Below are 21,167 nucleotides of genomic sequence, written 5' to 3' on the forward strand. Positions count from 1 at the left end.
CCAGGGATTATTCCTTTTTAAAGGATTTCTTTGGGCTATTTTTCATCCCTTTGCACTAATCCCTTAGGATCTCTCCAGGCAAATTCAAGTTATTAAGACCGTGGGGGAGAAATCCAAGTATTCAGTCATTTACAAGACTCTGCCTTACCACTATGATTTCCAAGTAATTGGAAACATCGGTCTATGTGGATATGATTCGTCATATCTGTTCAGAAGGAACCCTGGATGCCCTGCTGGAAATGAGATGCTGAGAAAGCAGTCTAGGCTTCCCCCAGCTTCCACGCCTGAAAGCATCCACAAGCCAACAACCTCGCCAGGACTACGGAGAAACCGCAGGGCCTGACGGGAAGGGAGAACAGTTTGCCCTCCTGGAAGAGTCCAAAGATGCAATGACTTTTGTGCTGTCTACATTTTTAGCATTACTGTATATTATGCTCTCTAACATTAAGATGATAATTGCTGAGAAAGTCTCCTATTGGGCTGTAAATTAGGGGCTGGCTTCCTCTGTCTGGGCTTTTTGTGCTTTATTCACATCAAAAGGCAATTACTTTTTGTGCACACTTAATCCCACCAGTTTAATGGGGCATGTAAAATACGCCTTGTAATTTGCCCTTTATTAATCTTAAGCTTGCTAAAAACAAGAGCCAGCTAACCATTTGGATTCTTAAAAACAACAGCCTGACCTTCAATAATTTAACTCTTGTTTAATTTGCCAAACTCAGGAGGTTCAGGGAATTGCATTCTTAGCAGTAGTACCAGGTAATTCTCGGGGGCCCTTGAAAGCCTTAAAGGGAGCCAGGAAGGGCTGGATGGCGCAGTGATGCCTGAACCTTCTTCACTGGTGGATGGGGTGGGTTTTCCTTGTCTGCCATCCGCCAGCAGGGACAGGAGGCAAAGAGACATGTAGGCTTGAGAGATAGCCCAGCCTAGGTTTGGACACCAGCCTGGCCTCTTGTGCAGGACTGATGGCATGACCTTGGCCAAGTTAACTTTTCATCCTCGGTGTCTTCATCTGTAAAACAGAATAATGCATATGCAGACAGCAATGAGGCTAAAAATGAATATAGGTAAACTGGTGACCCTGTGATGTATTTTTCAATGGAAAGAGTAGTAGTCATCAGGTAGTAGTTGTGGGATGTTAGGTTAACTATCCTAGGAACCAGACAGCTTCAGTCTGGTCCAAAATATGTAAGGGGTGTGAACTAAAGTTGTTTGAGAGAATGAGAATTGAAGCAGGAAAATAAAGTCTGAGCACCACAGGCAAAGAGTAGTAGCAAGTTCCTTTTTTTTTTTTTAAGATTTTATTTATTTATTTGAGAGAGAGAGAGAGTGGGGTGAAGGGCTGAGGGAGAAGCAGACTCCCCGCTGAGCAGGGAGCCTGATGCGGGACTTGATCCCAGGACTCCAGTATCATGACCTGAGACAAACGCAGACACTCAACCAACTGAGCCACCCAGGGGCTCAGTAGCAAATTCTAAACAAGAAAACAGAAACACCAGTCAGAAAGAAGAGAGTGAGAGCTCATTGCAATGGTGTAATACTGAGCACGAAGTTTTCATCTAATGTCCCACCTCCACACGTAATCAAAGACAATTTGGTGGACCCGATCTGGTTTTGAAAGGATGCAGCGAGTACACAGGGATGAAGAGGGACCAGATGGCAGCACAAGTATCTGCTTATTTGACTTCAGGTGATTTTTGTGCCAAACACATTACTACTAAGTATGATTTTGTCTAACAGAATGATTTGGTCATCAGAGATGGGATTAGACTTAGAACAAAAATTTAAAAGAGGGCAGAGTTTATGTCTGCAAATAACAACCTCCCCAGAACCCCTAGGGCAGCCTCCCCCAAACCCCTAGGACCCTAACTTTCTTTCTCAAAACATCGCCATGTTGATGTGAATAGGGGAGGGTTTCTATAACAATGTCATGCTTGCTCCAAGCATGTAGGAAAGAGGTCTTATGAGAGAAATTTAGGAAAAACACAGTGGAAAAGAACCCTCAAGAAGGAGAGACAGATGAGACACCCAAGAGAAAACCATGGCATAAGACATTTCAGAGTTCAGGTTGAAGAGAGTGAACAGGAGATGTCTTTGTCAGTTGCAGGGAGGGTGTTAGGGTCAGGACTCCCTATAGATACAGTGGGTAAACAGGTCAGATTTCTTTAAGTAGCAAGCAAAAAGAAGCCAAATTCAAACTCACTTAGGCCAAAAGAAAGTGTATCAGCTCAGAGAACTAACGAACCCAAGGAATATCTCTAGGCATTGTTATGTATCAGGAAGCTTCAAGAAGATATCATATGCCCAGCTTCTGTTTGACCTTTTAACTCTTTCCTCACCCCCAGAACACTCATAGAATTCTTTCTACAGTTTGGAAAATGGGACTCTGTTATGGACTGAATTAAGTCCCCTCAAAATTCATATGTTGAAGCCCCAACCACAGTACCTCAGGATGTGACGGTATTTGGAAATAGGCTCTTAAAAGAGGTAATTATGTTAAAATGAGGTCATTAGGATGGGCCCCCAATCTAATACCATTGGTGTCCTTCTGAGAAGAGAAAATTTGGACACACATGTGTAGAGGGAAGACGTGTGAGGACACAAGGAGAAGGCAGCCATCTATAAGCCAAGGAGGGAGGCCTCAGAAGAAATCAACCCTGTTGACACCTTGATTAGGACTTCAGACCTGTGAAAATGAATTTCTGTTGTTTAAGCCACACAATCTGGGGTATCTGTTGCAGCAACCCTAGTAGATTCCTACAGGCTCTCTAATGCTTGATTCTGAATTTCAGAATTCTCAGCACTTGGAAGGTGACTATTACTGAGAGAACTTCTGCCTGGGCACCGAGACACAATGATAAGAGGAGAAAAGTTCATCGTGTGCCTAATATCCTGATATAGAGGTGGATTGGAGTAAATTCAGTTTACTATTTCTGAGGATAAGCCAACTTATAGATACTTTAATTTTGTAGGAAGTAATTCAATTTAGAGGATGTCTGGAGTCTCAAGTCTTAATCTGAATATTAATTGCAAAGATGATATTCTTGTACAAGTCTGCTTAGCTGTTCTATTCTTTAATTAAAGACCACTGTATGTCTGATGTTTTCCTTCTGGTTATAGTCATTGTATTTGCACAAAGGGCATTTTATTTCCATTACTTCTTAACTAATTTTCCTTTATCAGCCTGAGAAGGAACAGCAGTGTTTGTCTGTAAAAATTGGTGGGGAGATATTTCTGTAAGTGTAAAACAAACCCCCAGCCACCCCCCACCCTACCCATGGTATGGTAGAGTACAATGTCTTTAGAAATCAAGAATGTCAGGCAGGAGACATTGGTCCATTCTCTGAAAATAGCCAACTTTTCCCACACCTTCCTCCCTACAAGGAGTTGAGACAGAAGCGAAAGGGCCTCAGATTTGTTGGCTCTTTGGGTTCTAGAATATTCCCACTAAAGTCAACCTCCAGAGGACCACATAGCAATGTTTGGGCCCACCATGCCTGTGAATGTCCTTCTGAAAGCAGCTGACAGAAGCTTTCTATGTCCTCCACCTCTACCCCTTGCATTTTACCTGCTGCAGAGCATGATTTACAGTAATAAATCTGTTCCCAGCAAGAGAACTCGATCCTTATAATTCAATCATAGAAAGCCAACTTTCCAATGGGGGAAAAAAAATCATGTTTGTGAAATTATGCTGGCTTTTCTTTTTTTTTCCCCCCCCTTTCTTTATATATTCTTCCTTCAGAGAGATAATATTGTATGCTTGCCAACCCATTTCTTTTTATTCCTGGGAACATAGAAAAATTATATTTCCCACCTTCCTTGCATCTAAGTGTAGGCTGTATAACCAATTTTGACCAGTAGAATCTGGGAGAAGTGCTGTACTCCTTCCCAGGCTGACCTCACACAAAAGCCCCCCACGTGTGATTCTCCTGCTTTGCTAGCCACATGTGAGGATGGTAGTATCCCAGGATTGAATGAGTCTAGGTTCCTGAGATCTTGTAGAAATTCCACCCAACCAGGGATCTCTGCATTGGAATTAGTGTGAATGAAAAAGTTTTACTTTACACTATTCAGATTTTAAGCATTGTTGGATCTCACAGCTAACTTTTTTTTTTTAACTCTAAGTAATAAAAAAAATTTTTTTTTTTATTTGTACAGGAACAGTGATGGCCCTCAAAGGTTGAGTACCTCTGAAGGAGCAAACACATTATAAAGATGATTTCAATTACACAGTAGCTTAAGAAATACTAAATTGAATCAATCATGTAATCCCTCTAAATCCAATCCTTTTTTTACCCTGCCTCTTGAACATCCAAATCCAATCAGAAGTGTGGAAGGCTCTTTCTGGTTAGTCTTATGCACTGGCCCAGACTGTGACTGAGAATGGCAGGTGCTGCCGGGGGACCACTGGTCTGAGAGCTGAGACATGGGCCTGCTGTCCCAGCTGTGCTACTGACCAGCTACAGGACCGTAAATAGTTCTTTCCCTCTTTATATTATAAGCATACCTAGACACCTGCCATAACAAGCATTTGAACCATATACCTGAGCTCCCCCACCCTCAGGTAACGTTTTGATGTTTGAATTCTCAAGTTCAGAACTCAACACCTGGCAGACTATTAGTGCACAGATGTGTTTGATTGGACTGCCTCATGTCTTAAAAATAAGGAAATTTCCTATGGAAACCCAAGGTTCAGCATCCATGACAACACTTGCTTTCTCAGAAGACAACAAAAAACTGGAACTAAGTATTGCTAAGTACGCCCTGTTGATATGGCATGTGTGCTTCCCATGTCACAGTCCCCACCACTCCCTACCTTCACACACTGGCCTCGTGTGTCTACCTAGTCACTGTAGACATTGGAGTTCGCATCACTGTTAGAGTGAATTTAACCTTGCTTAAACCTGCCCAAACCAGGGATGTAGGAGGGATGTGGATACTTAAACAGAGCTCACTTACAAACTTGGCAGAGCCAAGGGATGCTAGGAAATAAAAGCAGAAGCCAAACGTGAGATCAAGAATCAGGATCTGGGGGCTCCTGGCTACTTCGGTTAGTAGAGCATGCCACTCTTGATTTTGGGGTTGTGAGTTTGAGCCCCACAATGGGTGTAGAGATTACTTAAAAATAAAATCTTAAAAAAAAAAATTGGGGTCTGGAGCCAGGTCAGTCTAGAGAAAAATAAACTGAAATAAGATCATCGTGGTAATTCCTAGATGGGGTCACATAGTGCCTTTGCTACCTCCTTAATAGGTCAAGTATCTTAAACTCCCTCTCGAGTTCTTCATCCATAACAAAGGGGGTATTGTATATCTTCTGTAGTGCTCTTTTAAGAATTAAGAAATGGTCTGTGTAAAGCATAGGGTCTAGCACATACTAAGTGCTCAGTAAATGGTGGGCATCACTATCCTTATTATAACTGATGTGTAGCAATGGACTTGATTTTAAGGAGTTGTGGGATTAAAGTGGGGTTCTGGCCTTCATTACTGGTAGCTGGGGAGGACGCAGGGAAACTTCTAAGAAGGGAACAAAAGGTAATGTTGCCAGCTTCCACTTAAGCTCCTTTTTTTTTTTTTTCTTGAGAGAGAGAGAGCATAAGAATGGGGGCAGAGGGTTGGAAGTGGCAGAGGGAGAGGGAGAATCTTAAGCAGGGTCCACCATGCCCAGCGTGGAGCCTGACACAGCGCTCGATCCCACAACCTTGAGATCATGACCTGAGCTGAAATCAAGAATCAGATGCTTAACTGACTGAGCCACCCAAGTGCCCCCCCCACCCACTTAAGCTCCTTCTTAACACTCATGTATGGGCAGTCACCTGTATCACTCCATCCCTCAAAACAGCAGGTCAAATGGATATAACCACTCTTTGTCCTTTGCATGGTATCTTTCAGACTATCCACCACTCTTCTAAGATGTTTTCTCTTTCAGATTTTATTTCAAATTGCTTTCACCCATATTATAAAATTGGGAGCAAGAAGCAAAATCATAACAAAGAGAATGTTCAAAGGAACTAATATTAATTAAGCACTCACTGCGTGCCAAGCACCACCCTCGGTGCTTTCCTTGCAAGAATCCTGCAGATTTGATATTGGAAATTCCATTTGACTGATAATGAACCTGAGACTGAAAGAAATTAAGTGATATTTTCTGGGGTTTTATTTTCATCAGAGCACTTATCAATATATGAAATACATTTTTCTATCCATTTGTGGGCTTGCTTTGCTGCCTATTTGCCTTACTCTAAGGCAACCTGAGTTGCCATCTCAACCTGAGATGGGATCCTGCTGTTTTCTTCAGTATTTCATGCCCACTGCCTAAAACAGTGCCTGCCATATAAACTGGCCATGAAAATATTTCTTGAATGCGTGACTCAATTATTTAACCAATGAGTGAGTGAACAAAAATTGCATAGCGCTAACTTTGATCCTGGCATGTCTGTACCTCAGTGCACACACGATCTGCTTTGACCATGACGTTGGCTACCCAGAAGCTGCCTGTACCACATAACTAGGCTGGGTGAGGCGCACACACGTTGTGCCATCAGCTCTTCCCACCTCCTTCCACGGGGTATGAAAAAAGTACCCTGTCTCCTCCATTCTTCCAAAAATGCTCCCTCTTGTGGGTTTGAAATGCTAGTGATGGGGGATCCTACACCGCCGGTGAGTGACAGCCTCGCGCGCTGCGGATGGGGCACAGACTCGCAGACCAGTAGCGTTGGGAAAGGACTTTAGGGCAGCCCCTGGGGTGGAAAACCAGAGCTGAGGGGTTGCGTGCACATGAATTGCAGCCCCCCGGACAGAAACCGGAGCGACGGTCGCGCGCACATGAACTGCAGCCCCCCGGACAGAAACCAGAGCGACGGTCGCGCGCACGCGAACTGCAGGGCCCCCCCCCCCCCCCGGACAGAAACCAAGCCACGGTCGCGCACACGCAAACTGCAGCCTCCGAGAAGGAAACCCGGTGTGCTGGGGTCCTGCCGGTGAACTGCAACCCCCGGGGTGGAATCCCCCAGCGGCGGAGTCGCGCGCCCGCAAACTGCAGTCCCCAGGACAGGACCCCAAGCGGCAGAGTCGCGCACGCGCGAACTGGGAGCAGCTGCCGGTTTTAGAAGCACAAAGGGCAGAGACGTGCCCCGACCTGGAGGCAGGACTGGGAGCGCTGCGGAGGGGCGCACAACCCAGGCCGCTGCAGTTTATAGCAGCACGGACAGAAACGGAGACGGTGTGGCCTGGAGAGCTCACTGAAGAACAGACTGCGGTCTCTCTGCTCTGAGGCAGAGGGTTGGAAACGGTCTCTTCTGCTCTAACTCGAGCAAGAGACGCAGAAAGCCGCCAGGGAAAGGCGCCAGAGAACAAAAGCCCCAAAGACTGATTCCCGCTGAGCCCATCCCCCGCCACAGGGGCGCAGGGCAACTCCGCCCAAACGGGGTTGCCTGAGTAACAGCGCAGCAGGCCCCTCCCGCAGAAGACAGGCTGGGAAAACAAGAGGCCAGCAACCCTAAGGTCCCAAGAAAACAGGTGCATCTTGCTTGGGTTCTGGTCAATAATTTCGACTCTATACATTCCCTCAAACACCCATCAACAGAATGACTAGGAGGAGGAGCCCCCAAAACAGAAAAGACTCAGAGATTATGACTTATGCTGCAGATTTACAAATGGATGCAGATATAACCAAGATGTCAGAGATGGAATTCAGGCTAGCAATTGTGAAGACAATGGCTAGAATGGAGAAATCAATTAATGGCAGCATAGAGTCTCTAAGGGCAGAAATAAAAGGTGAATTGGCAGATCTTAAAAATGCTATCAGTGAGATCCAATCCAATCTAGATAATCTAACAGCTAGAGTAACTGAGACAGAAGAGAGAATAAGCGATCTGGAAGACGGTATAACAGATAAAAAGGGAAAAGAGGAGGCCAGGGAAAAACAACTCAGAATCCATGAAAATAGAATCAGAGAAATAATGACACCATGAGGTGTTCCAATGTCAGAATAATTGGAGTCCCGGAGGGAGGGGAGAGAGAGAGAGGACTAGAAGATGTATTTGAGCAAATCGTAGCTGAGAACTTCCCTAATCTGGGGAATGAAACAAACATTCGAGTCCTAGAGGCAGAGAGGACCCCTCCTAAGATCAAGGAAAACAGGCCAACACCCCGGCATGTAATAGTAAAACTTGCAAATCTTAGAACCAAGGAAACCATCTTAAGGGCAGTTAGGGGGAAGAGATTCCTTACGTACAGAGGGAGGAACATCAGAATAACGTCAGACCTACCCACAGAGACCTGGCAAGCCAGAAAGGCCTGGCAAGACATATTCAGAGTACTAAATGAGAAGAACATGCAGCCAAGAATACTTTATCCGGCAAGGCTTTCATTTAGAATGGATGGAGAGATGCAGAGCTTCCACAACCAGCAGAAGTTGAGAGAATATGTGACCACTAAGCCGGCCCTGCAAGAAATATTAAGGGGGGTTCTATAAAAGGAGAAAGACCTCAAGAGTGATCTACAACAGAAACTTACAGGGACAATCTATAAAAACAACGTCTTCACAGGCAACATGATGACAATTAATTCATATCTTTCAATAATCACTCTCAATGTGAATGGCCTAAATGCTCCCATAAAACGGCACAGGGTTGCAGATTGGATAAAAAGACAGGACCCATCCATATGCTGTCTACAAGAGACTCATTTTGAACCTAAAGATACATCCAGACTGAAAGTGAAGGGTTGGAGATCCATCCTCCATGCCAGCGGACCTCAAAAGAAAGCTGGGGTAGCAATTCTTATATCAGACAAATCAGATTTTAAACTAAAGTCTGTAATAAGAGACACAGAAGGACACTATATCATTCTTAAAGGGTCTATCCAACAAGAAGGTCTAACAATTGTAAATATCTATGCCCCCAACATGGGAGCAGCCATCTACATAAGCCAACAGTTAACCAAAATAAAGAGTCATATTGATTACAATACGTTAATTGTAGGAGACCTCAATACTCCACTCTCAGCAATGGACAGGTCATCTAAGCAGAAAATCAACAAGGAAACAAGAGCTTTGAATGAAACTTTGGACCAGATGGACCTTATAGATATTTACAGAACATTCCACCCTAAAACAACAGAATACTCATTCTTCTCAAGTGCACATGGAACTTTCTCCAGAATAGACCACATACTGGGTCACAAATCCGGTCTCAACCGATACCAAAAGACAGATTATTCCTTGCATATTCTCAGACCACAATGCTCTAAAACTGGAACTCAATCACAAGAAAAAATTTGGCAGAAATTCAAACACTTGGAAGCTAAAGACCACTCTGCTCAAGAATGTTTGGGTCAACCAAGAAATCAAAGAAGAACTTAAACAATTCATGGAAATCAATGAGAACAAAAACACATCGGTCCAAAACCTATGGGATACTGCAAAGGTGGTCCTAAGGGGGTAATACATAGCCATCCAAGCCTCACTCAAAAAAATAGAAAAGTCCCGAATTCACCAACTAACTCTACACCTTAAAGAACTAGAGAAAAAGCAACAAACGACACCTAAGCCACACATTAGAAGAGAAATAATTAAAATTAGAGCAGAAATCAATGAATTAGAAACCAGAAACACAGATCAGATCAACGAAACTAAAAGTTGGTTCTTTGAAAGAATTAATAAGATTGATAAACCACTGGCCAGACTTATTCAAAAGAAGAGAGAAAGGACCCAAATCAATAAAATTATGAATGAAAGGGGAGAGATCACGACTAACACCAAGGAAATAGAAACAATTATTAGAAATTATTATCAACAACTATATGCCAATAAACTAAGCAATCTGGATGAAATGGAGGCCTTCCTGGAAACCTATAAGCTGCCAAGATTGAAACAGGAAGAAATTGACAACCTGAATAGGCCAATAACCAGTAACGAGATTGAAGCAGTGATCAAAAACCTCCCAAAAAACAAGAGTCCAGGGCCTGATGGATTCCCTGGGGAATTCTACCAAACATTCAAAGAAGAAATAATACCTATTCTACTGAAGCTGTTTCAAAAAATAGAAACAGAAGGAAAACTTCCAAACTCATTCTATGAGGCCAGCATTACCTTAATCCCCAAACCAGGGAAAGACCCCATCAAAAAGGAGAATTTCAGACCGATATCCCTGATGAATATGGATTCCAAAATCCTCAACAAAATCCTAGCTAATAGGATCCAACAATACATTAAAAGGATCATCCACCACGACCAAGTGGGATTTATCCCCGGGATGCAAGGGTGGTTCAACATTCACAAATCAATCAATGTGATAGAACACATTAATAAGAGGAGGGAGAAGAACCATATGGTCCTCTCAATTGATGCAGAAAAAGCATTTGACAAAATACAACATCCTTTCCTGATTAAAACTCTTCAGAGTATAGGGATAGAGGGAACATTCCTCAAGTTCATAAAATCTATCTATGAAAAACCCACAGCGAATATCATCCTCAATGGGGAAAAGCTGAGAGCATTTCCCTTAAGATCAGGAACATGTCAAGGGTGCCCACTCTCACCACTATTGTTCAACATAGTACTAGAAGTCCTAGCAACAGCAATCAGACAACAAAAAGAAATAAAAGGTATTCAAATTGGCAAAGAAGAAGTCAAACTCTCTTTTTCCCAGATGACATGATACTTTATGTGGAAAACCCAAAAGACTCCACCCCCAAATTACTAGAACTCATCCAGCAATTCAGTAATGTGGCAGGATACAAAATCAATGCACAGAAATCAGTTGCTTTCTTATACACTAACAACGCAACTGTAGAAAGAGAAATTAGAGAATTGATTCCATGTACAATAGCACCAAAAACCATAAGATACCTCAGAATAAACCTAACCAAAGAGGTAAAGGATCTATACTCTAGGAACTACAAAACACTCATGAAAGAAATTGAAGAGGACACAAAAAGATGGAAAAATATTCCATGCTCATGGATCAGAAGAATAAACATTGTTAAAATGTCTATGCTACCCAGAGCAATCTATACCTTCAATGCCATCCCGATCAAAATTCCAATGACATTTTTCAGAGTGCTGGAACAAACAATCCTAAAATTTGTATGGAATCAGAAAAGACCCCGAATCGCCAAGGAAATGTTGAAAAAGAAAAACAAAGCTGGGGGCATCACGTTGCCCGATTTCAAGCTATATTACAAAGCTGTGATCACCAAGACAGCATGGTACTGGCACAAAAACAGACATACAGACCAATGGAACAGAATAGAGAACCCAGATACGGACCCTCAACTCTATGGTCAAATAATCTTTGACAAAGCAGGAAAAAACATGCAATGGAAAAAAGACAGTCTCTTCAATAAATGGTGCTGGGAAAATTGGACAGCCACAGGCAGAAGAATGAAACTCGACCATTCTCTAACACCACTCACAAAGATAAACTCAAAGTGGATGAAAGACCTCAATGTGAGACAGGAATCCATCAAAATCCTAGAGGAGAACATAGGCAGTAACCTCTTTGACATCGGCCACAGCAACTTCTTTCAAGATACATCTCCAAAAGCTAGTGAAACAAAAGCAAAAATGAACTTTTGGGACTTCATCAAGATAAAAAGCTTCTGCACAGCAAAGGAAACAGTCAACAAAACAAAGAGGCAACCCACAGAATGGGAGAAGATATTTGCAAATGACACTACAGATAAAGGGCTGGTATCCAAGATCTATAAAGAACTTCTCAAACTCAACACCCAAAAAACAAATAATCAAGTCAAAAAGTGGGCAGAAGAGATGAACAGACACTTCTCTGAAGAAGACATACAAATGGCTAACAGACACATGAAAAAATGTTCATCATCATTAGCCATCAGGGAAATTCAAATCAAAACCACACTGAGATACCACCTTACACCAGTTAGAATGGCAAAAATGGACAGGGAAAGAAACAACAAATGTTGGAGAGGTTGTGGAGAAAGGGGAACCCTCTTACACTGTTGGTGGGAATGCAAGTTGGTACAGCCACTTTGGAAAACAGTGTGGAGGTTCCTCAAAAATGTAAAAATAGAGCTACCCTATGACCCAGCAATTGCACTCCTGGGTATTTACCCCAAAGACACAGATGTAGTGAAAAGAAGGGCCATATGCACCCCAGTGTTCATAGCAGCAATGTCCACAATAGCCAAACTGTGGAAAGAGCCAAGATGCCCTTCAACAGATGAATGGATAAAGATGTGGTCCATATATACAATGGAATATTACTCAGCCATCAGAAAAGATGAATACCCAACTTTTACATCAACATGGATGGGACTGGAGGATATTATGCTAAGCGAAATAAGTCAAGCAGAGAAAGTCAATTACCATATGGTTTCACTTATTTGTGGAACATAAGGAATAACATGGAGGACATTAGGAGAAGGAAGGGAAAAATGGGGGGGGAATTGAAGGGAGAGATGAACCATGAGAAACTATGGACCTGAGAAACAAACAGGGTTCTAGAAGGGAGGGGGGAGGGGGGATTGATTAGCCCGGTGATGGGTATTAAGGAGGGCACGTACTGCATGGAGCACTGGGTGTTATACAAAAACAATGGATCGTGGATCACTACATCAAAAACTAATGATGTATTATATGGTGACTAACATAATATAATAAAATTAAAAACTACAAAAAAAAAAAAAAAGAAATGCTAGTGATATTAGGTGAGTGTATATTATTACCTTTTTGCTGGAAATTCTTGTCCATGAGCCATATGTGAGGTATCAAAGGGAAGATGCCTTTAATGCAGAGGCATCTACTGTTTTGGCAAAAAAGCTTCTTGTACACCTCATCTTAGGGTAGGGGACACCCGCAGGCATGGTTAACCTGTCCTGGGCAAAGTCAGATTGTGAAGACTGCTATCCATATCTAGCCATGCCTGGGAATCTTCCTCAATAGCTTTTGCTGCCTTTATTGGAATAAAAGCATTATCAAAGTTGCTTCGGCCACCCCCACCCCCCTGCTTCCATGTTATGCTCAAAGAACTCCATGCATTAGAGCTAGTGGTGTTAGCCCCACTTTACAGATCACAAAATAAGGTCCCGACAACCAAAATGACTTGTCCAAGGCCACAAAAAGTTATCAGCAAAGGTGGAGCTCAGGAACTTGAATTAAGCCGGTATCTTTTTAATAGGTCATGCAACCTCTTGGCCTCTTCATTTATTCCGCGCAGATTTATGAAAACTTAGTACGTTCTGGGTTCTCAAGTAAGTATAAGGGTGCAGAAGCAGGCAGCTCAATGTGGTGGACACAGCACAGATATTAGTAACATGGAGCCCTGAGACTCAATCTGTAGGCAGAAATTAAACCCAGGCAGCCTGACCCACAGCCCACACTCTTTCCACTATCCTCTAGGCCTCCTGCTTGGAAGGGCTGGCAAATATGAACCATGTTATCATGGTTCCTCTGATTTCTCTCAATCTTTGAACACAGAACTTTTGGAAGCTTTGGTTTCTGCCTGAATTCGATGTACTTTGCTCTGTTCCGAACTAAGCCCAACTTTGTAACGGGTGACAATGACCTCCCAGAGGAAAAATGACTCCCACAATCTAGCATATCCCTGAGGACTAATGCCAGCAATTCCCATGTTAAATTGGGCCATGGACTTTCCCCCAGTCCCTGACAGCAGGACGGATAGCCCCAGTGTGAACTTAATTACTTCTGCAGTTATGCGAACACAGTTTTGCTGAAAATCCTCTTGGACCAATAAAACAAGGTCTGTCTTCATGCCAAAGGATCATAAAATCTTCTGGAAGAGGAGCAGCCTCCTTCTTATAAATAGAATCAGACTTTCATTGGTTGCAACAAGCTATTTACTTCCGAAGGGAAAAAAGGTACAGTGAGGAATTGTTAATAATTTTTGGAACAGGTACAGTTTAGGCAGCATATTTATCTTAAAAAGACATTGGAAGCAAACATTTTCATCCAGAGCGTGAAGTGACAGATAACAGCGGAAATGTATGGAAAGCCGGTTGAAAATGTATGGCTCTACCCTGGGTCTGTAAGAAAAGAGTGAGGGAAGAGAAGAGTTTGTAGCTAAGCCATACCTCAAAAAACAATTCTGAGAGGTGTACCCTTAAAGAGGGGAAAAGACTTTTAAGGAGGGCCATATTTTGATATTCCAGAAGCACTTGATGGCACAAAATCACCTTCCTTCATGAACCCGCCTCTGTGAAGATGAAAGAGAAAAACAGGGGGAAGGGATCTTACTATAGCTCCTCATTTCAGCTCCCAGGGACAGAGTATTTATGGAATCAGATGAGAGAGAGAGAGCTAGAACTGAAGTCTCTTTTCTTCCTGGACTTGGAGGAAAAAAAAAAAAGTGGTTATCAGGGACATTTTCCTGGATATGATGCCTTTTTAGGTCATTATTTTACTTTGTTTTCATCTAAAATTGTGATTTATCTTAACAGCGTATTTATGGTTTGGGAGCCTGGTGAAGAGTTAGAGAGTGAGAATAGATTTTATGGCTTAGATAGAATGTCATAAATCACTAAATCTTATTTCTTTTCATTTAAAAATAGTATTCAATCATTATTTGTTAATAGTGAACCACAAGATGCAGAATTGAAAGGGATCTCAGGAGTCATCTGCTCATGGTCTGTCCCACAGGCTCTTCTACTAGAGATACTCCAGCTTGGCCCGGGCCCTTGGGGGGTCAGAGAGCTCTCTCTAGTCTAACTAAAAGGTCTTCTTTAAGTCACCTCACTTTGACAATCCATCTCTTGATTCTAGCTCTCCTTTCCAAGGTAATATTTAAAAATAAATTCAAGGTGATCATATCCTCTTCATCTTTACTTCCCTTGTGGGACATCTTAGCTCCTTACCATCCTGGCTACCTCCTCCGGGCTCTGTCTGATTTCTCAACCTCTGTTTTAAAATGTCTCATCAAGCACTCGATACAGACCCCAATCCACCGATGTACGTACAGTGGCCCAAACAATGCCTTGCCCACTTCTGCTGCATACATGTTCTAAACACATCAGGAGAACACAGAGGAAGTATATCCTTGCTTCATCTGGAGAACATTTTTCTGTTAGTGTCCTGATATGTGATATCATTCTCTAATACTAGACTTCAGGTTATTGGAAAAAAAGAATTGACACCAACCCATACCTCTCACATCTTTCAATCTACATGTAGCCTTTTACATTTCACATGTAACCCCAACTTAACTCTGAGTTATATAGCCTGGCTTCTAAATCCAGGATCTCTAGGGACCCTAATGAATGATTCTTTCCTGGTTGACCTTAAAAAAAAAAGGAGCATTTTACATTTAAACCCTAAAACTATCTTGGTGTTGCCCTAACATTGCAGATAACCAGAATCTTTGAGCTGTTTTCCTTTATCTGACAACTTTCTCCTTTGGGTAAAAGATACAGACCCAATCACCTTGTCTTCTATGTTTCACACAGATCAGGAATAAAGATTTTGAGCAGGAGAAGACTAAGAACAGAATCCTCTGTCTTACACGTAAAAATGCTCCTGCAGCTTGATGACGCTTTATTAATCAATAAGCTTTGGAAATTTGTTCTATCTCCATATCACATTGTAATAGGCTTTTCAGGTGTTTTCTCTATGTCCATACAGTTGTTGTGAGAAGATCCATTTCATGCCTGGTTGAATGTAGACTGGCACTCACTGTAGAATTCCACTGATCTGCCATCTTGCATGTTGTCAAATGGGTAATAAGATTAGTCAGGCTTGACCATGAACATGGTTTCTCAGGAAACCATGTGGTTGTCTAGAAATCAATGGTTTCTTTCCTAAACACTGAAGTGCAGCTTATTTATTAGTCCGCTCAAGAATTTTGAAGAAGAACCATGCCAATAGAAATGTTTGTCAACATTTCTTGAGTGTTCACCCATTGGTGGACGCTAGTCCACATGCTTGGCAACATTGAGGGACTTAGTGCTCACATCAATCAACAAAAGATAACTGCTGCCTTTCTTACAGTCAGGAAACCAAGGCACAGAGGTAAGACTCTTGACTAAGGCCACGAAGCTAAAAAGTGGTCGAACCAGGATGCAAATCGGGACCAGCTGGTACCAAAATGCATCCTCCTAGTCACTTCGCACTATTTTTCCTGGCCTCTTGGTGCCCTGCTGCCTCTGAATGCACTAATATTTCCTGTTCTCTGCTGGCCCTCTCCTTCCTTTCCATAGCTCTCTTCTAGTTCATGATTTCTCAGCAGCAACTTAAAATACACAGCAATCCTATACCCTCTCTACCCTGTGATTTCACTGATATCAATATGAAAGCTTCATTATTAAATGCGCTGGATGCTCTCTTACCTTTTTCCCAATGATACGTTGTTTGGCTGCTCAAGCTTTCGTGGTTTTAAAGCCCAGCTTCTTAAACACAGAAGCAGGAGGAAAGAATTGGATCTGCTTGCCTTTTTTTTTTTTTTGAGAGATTGAGAGAGTGTGTGTGGGGATGGGTGCAAGCAATGGGGGAGGGACCGAGGGAGAATGAGTGAGAGAATCTTAAGCAAGCTTCACACCCAGAGCAGAACCAGATGCCGGGCTCAATCTCAGGACCCAGAGATCTTGACCTGAGCAGAAATCAAGAGTTTGTCTCTTAACCGACTAAGCCACCCAGGTGCCCCTGCTTTTTGCCATTCTTAATATGACATCCTCCTCCCTAAGCAAGAGGTCAGTCCTTTTCTTTCTCTGACCAAAGCTTAAATGAAGCCCTTTTTGCCATCTTCTCATTTTGCCTGAGGCTCGGGGTTCTGGTTCTTACTATTGGGAGAGAATTTTGTTACATACAGCACAGGTTACAATGCATTAGAATACAAAAAACTGACAAAAAATTGAGATTACAATTTTGGGGTAATTTAAAAGAATTCTGTAGCAAGGAACTAAGGAATACTAGGAAAGTAAAGACTCTATTAACTGAAATATGCACAAAGAGAGAACTGACATCCTTGTAGGGTACTTAATTATGTCTTGAAGAGGCAAATTTTGAGTCACAGTGGACAAGGGAAGTGAACATCAGTTAGTGGAAAACAATCAAGATGGCTTTCCTGATGGGGGTAATGCCTGCCCCGTGTGGTAATGAAACTGCACTAACTAGCTTCATGGAAAGATAAGTGTGAGAGAGGAGAATGGTGGAGGGAAGGCTTGGAGAGGTGTGCCTTCTTTACTCCAGCCATTTAGCATCATCCGCATCACCTGCCATTTTGGAGGCGCAGAGAGAATATGTGACTTGCAGCAGATCCCACAGCAGCTTATGGACACATTTCTAGGACTAGAATTCAGGTCTCTTGTTTCCCAGTTTAGGATAAACTAGTCTGAAATTGATGTCAAAGATAATCTGTCTCTGGGCTAGATTTAGAAACCTAAAGGTCTCAAACAAACAAACAAAGATATTGTAAGAACAAAAAAAGTAAAAAGTACAAAACCCCAAATGATAAAATAAAGGCAGAGAAGTCCAATAAAATCCTGAAGTTTTTGTTCGTTTTTTGCCCATGACAATGACTTTGATGCTTCTTTTGCAATATCAAAAACAATTTTTCACAAGGTGTTTTTATGCCTTTTGTTTCCCTTCACACACATTCATTATAATACCAGATTTCTATGTGTTTATAGAGTCTGGTCTTGCCCAGCTTGAACTAACTGGTGTGAGAAGAGGGAGCTATAGAGAAGAACCAGTGCTGCATGGAAGCTACCAAAGCATATGTTCTGGTTGAGGAGATAAACGCCTCATTCAACAAGCAGCACCAGGTGGAATTTCCTCAGGAAATAATCCGTGGGGTGCAGGTGGTGATATAACAGATTTCTGAAGGTCGGGTAATAAATGAGTGCTGATGAAGCCAAGGAAAATTTATTGGAGACATGGACTTTAAGCAGAGTTAGAAGGAAGGGACAAAACATTCTAGGCAGAACCGTAAAGGAGGAACTGAACTATAAATGTCATGGGATACAGATGTTGAGTTGGAGAACAGTGGGAAATGTGGTAAATGGGAGGGTGGGGCCAGGTTGTGGGAAAATTTGAGTGGTATTTCTTTTTTTTAAGATTTATTTGTTTATTTTGAGAGAGAGAGACAGAGTTTGTGTGCGAGTTGGGGGAGGGACAGAGGGAGAGAATCTCCAGCAGACTCCACACTGAGCATTGAGCCCGATGCAAGGCTCAATCCCACAACCCTGAGGTCATGACCTTAGCTGAAACCAAGAGTTGGTCGCTTAACTGACCAGACGCCCCTAATGTTACTTCTTCAAAAAATGTTTCTTTCGTTGGTAATGCATGCCAGGACTGCGGTGGGGGTTGGGCCATCATTGGAAAGCAAGGTCCATGGACTTTGCAGTTCAGAAAGGAAGATGTTCCATTCCAAAGGGATGATATGGTAGAATAAAGATGATGATAGCACAAACACCAGCAACCATGTGCATGTGTCATAGGACTGTCTAACTCAACCTGAGAGACCTGCCAGGCAAATCCGTATGAAAGATAGGATGTTGAAGCCAGACCTAAAGGAAAATTGGGAGTTAGGTGAGGAGGAGGCAAGAGTAGTGTGTTCAGGGTAGAAGAGGGAATAGAAAGTGGAAATATACAGAGGCAAAAGAGAGCCAACTGGAAGATATTTTGTGTAATCCGACACAGGGCGAGAGGTGACAAGTGATGCAAAATCATGCTGGAGGGGAAGTGGCAGCAAGTCACAATGTCCTTCAACAAACAGAGGCTGAGCCCTTACTATCCAGAGTACACAGAGCATATGGATGAATATATTACCGTTCCTACCCTGAAGGTGTTTACAGCATGGCAAGGTGATAGGTAAGTCACTAAATATTTACAAAGGCATATGCTAAGTATCATGATAGAGACAGGCACGGGCAGGAGACCCACGAAGCAAATCAGCTCATGGAATTTTGCCCACAGTTTATCCTCACACTTTCAACAAATATTTATTGAGCACCTTCTATTATGTTAGGGACTAAGGATATAAAAGCATATGAAACTCATTTCCTGTTTGTAAGGAGCTCACAATCTCCCAAGTGTGACATACAAAAATGTTAGCATTTACACTCAAACATGGTAAGGGTCTTGGCAAAGATATTCATAGAGGATAGTGGGAGGAAGAAAATATATCCAGCACAAGGACCAAAGAACGCTGAAGGTAGAGACAAAAAATTGTTTCTTAAAGACTGGGTAGGAGACAGTTCGATGGGCAGAAGCAACCATCTCCAGGTAGATCTGCCAACATGATCACTCACAGACAATGTTGCAATGCGTATAGAAATGTTCGTAACGCAGCTCATAGCACAACTGCCTTGCATTATGGCCCAGCATAATTTCATTTTAATAGACCTCAAATCAGTCCTCTCTAGAGTGTGGACCATATATTCAGACAGTCTCCCTGGCCATGATTTCACCACTTGCTTTCATGTTTTTATCATATCCTCTAATAAAACATGAGCCTTTTAAAGGCAGTCATTCTTTCAGGGATCAAAGTCACCTGGGAGGGTTTGGTTGCCTGCCAAATTAAAGCTTGGCCCTGATTTGATAGGCAAAGAAAGATTGTCCTAAAGATAAATATTTGGAGTTTGAGAAGGATGACCAGACTGCAATATATTTAAGTTATGGGAAATTACATTTGGAGCTTCAGCTCTTAAGTCTATCTATCCTCTTAATTTATTTGCTTAAATAAAAAATACATGGGAAAACAATGAGGCTTAAAAGCACAATATTAGTAGCAAAATCTCAGGATAAACTTGTGCTGGACAAATATTCAGTCAGAAAAAAAAGAAAAATGTAAATTTATAGTCAGAACTTTTGTTCTTTTACTGTCCTAATAAAGACATCTGCCTTACAGAGAGAATGAAAAAGTGATTTTAGCATAGTTTTCTTGCTTTTAGTCTTGGCCCAGAAAAGAAGATAAACTGTACCTTCATAAAAAATTTCCTATAATTGTAGGAGGAGCCCTAGCCTAAGAGTCAGGAAACCTGAAATTTTAACCAAGTAGCTCAGCTCTATCTGACCTTGGATTATTCATTTTTTGAAAGCAGGCTCATAATAGAAGCACTGACGGAAAGACCAACATTCTGAGCCTCTGCAACGGGAGATAATTGTATTAATCCAGGGTGGGTTGGCAGGTAGCTTGAGAGCCAAAATAGAAGTCATTGCTAATGGCTGCTGAAGTTTGTCCTGAGAAGGAGGGGGTTGTGATTCTCAGGCCCAGTGGAAGAGTCCAATAATTAATTAATGAAGGCAGACCATGGATCAAGCCAGATTTCTTCCTTCTTACTGTAAAAGAGAGGGAAAGGTGAGCACAGGAGTAGAACATTTAAGATGTTACATCTGGAGACGATTCAGATTCAAAGAGCATATCCATACCAAATACAGTAGTCAGATGTCTTGGAGCTTGAAGGATTTTTGTGAGTTAGATGGAGCCATCAGGAATAGTTGATACACTTTACAGTTTTTACATACTGACCTCTCTCAGAATACATAACACTCTTTTACACACAAGGACAAAGACTATCAAATGTGATGGTACATGTCAAACAACCCTAAAAGTTCTGAAATAAAGAATTAAATGTAAGATAATATCACTGCCTCCACATCTCATCTAAAGAGCCATTTGGCCTAATTTCTCAAATACACTGGAATTCATCATGAGCATTTGACAACACTCTTGGGCCTAGTAGGATGCTCAACACAGTGAATGGTACAATATTTATGTAGTTAATGAATACATCTTAGTTTAATTTTATATCTGGGAAATTTTAACTGGAGTTGGGTAAACTTGAGCATTGAATTTGAACATTGTTCAGATGCTGTATATCCTCATAACTCTTAGCCTAATCAATTAACATTTAAAACTATGTTACTCACAGGTCATCTAAATTATCACTCCACACCCATTAAGATAGCTGTTATTTTTAAAATTTAAATAATAAGTATTGATTGAATCACTATATTGTACATCTGAAACTAATATTACACTGTATGTTAACTAACTGGAATTTAAATAAAAACTTTAAAAAAATAAATAGCAAATATCGATGAGGATGAGAAATTGGAACATTTAGACATTGCAGGTGGAAATGTAAAATGATACAGCAGCTGTGAAAATCAGTTTGGCAGTTTCTCAAAAAGACAAACATAGAATCACCATATGATCCAGAAATTCCACTCTTGGGTATAT

Source organism: Phoca vitulina, unplaced genomic scaffold (genome assembly GCF_004348235.1).
Source record: "Phoca vitulina isolate PV1807 unplaced genomic scaffold, GSC_HSeal_1.0 scaffold1, whole genome shotgun sequence".
Taxonomy (NCBI): domain Eukaryota; kingdom Metazoa; phylum Chordata; class Mammalia; order Carnivora; family Phocidae; genus Phoca; species Phoca vitulina.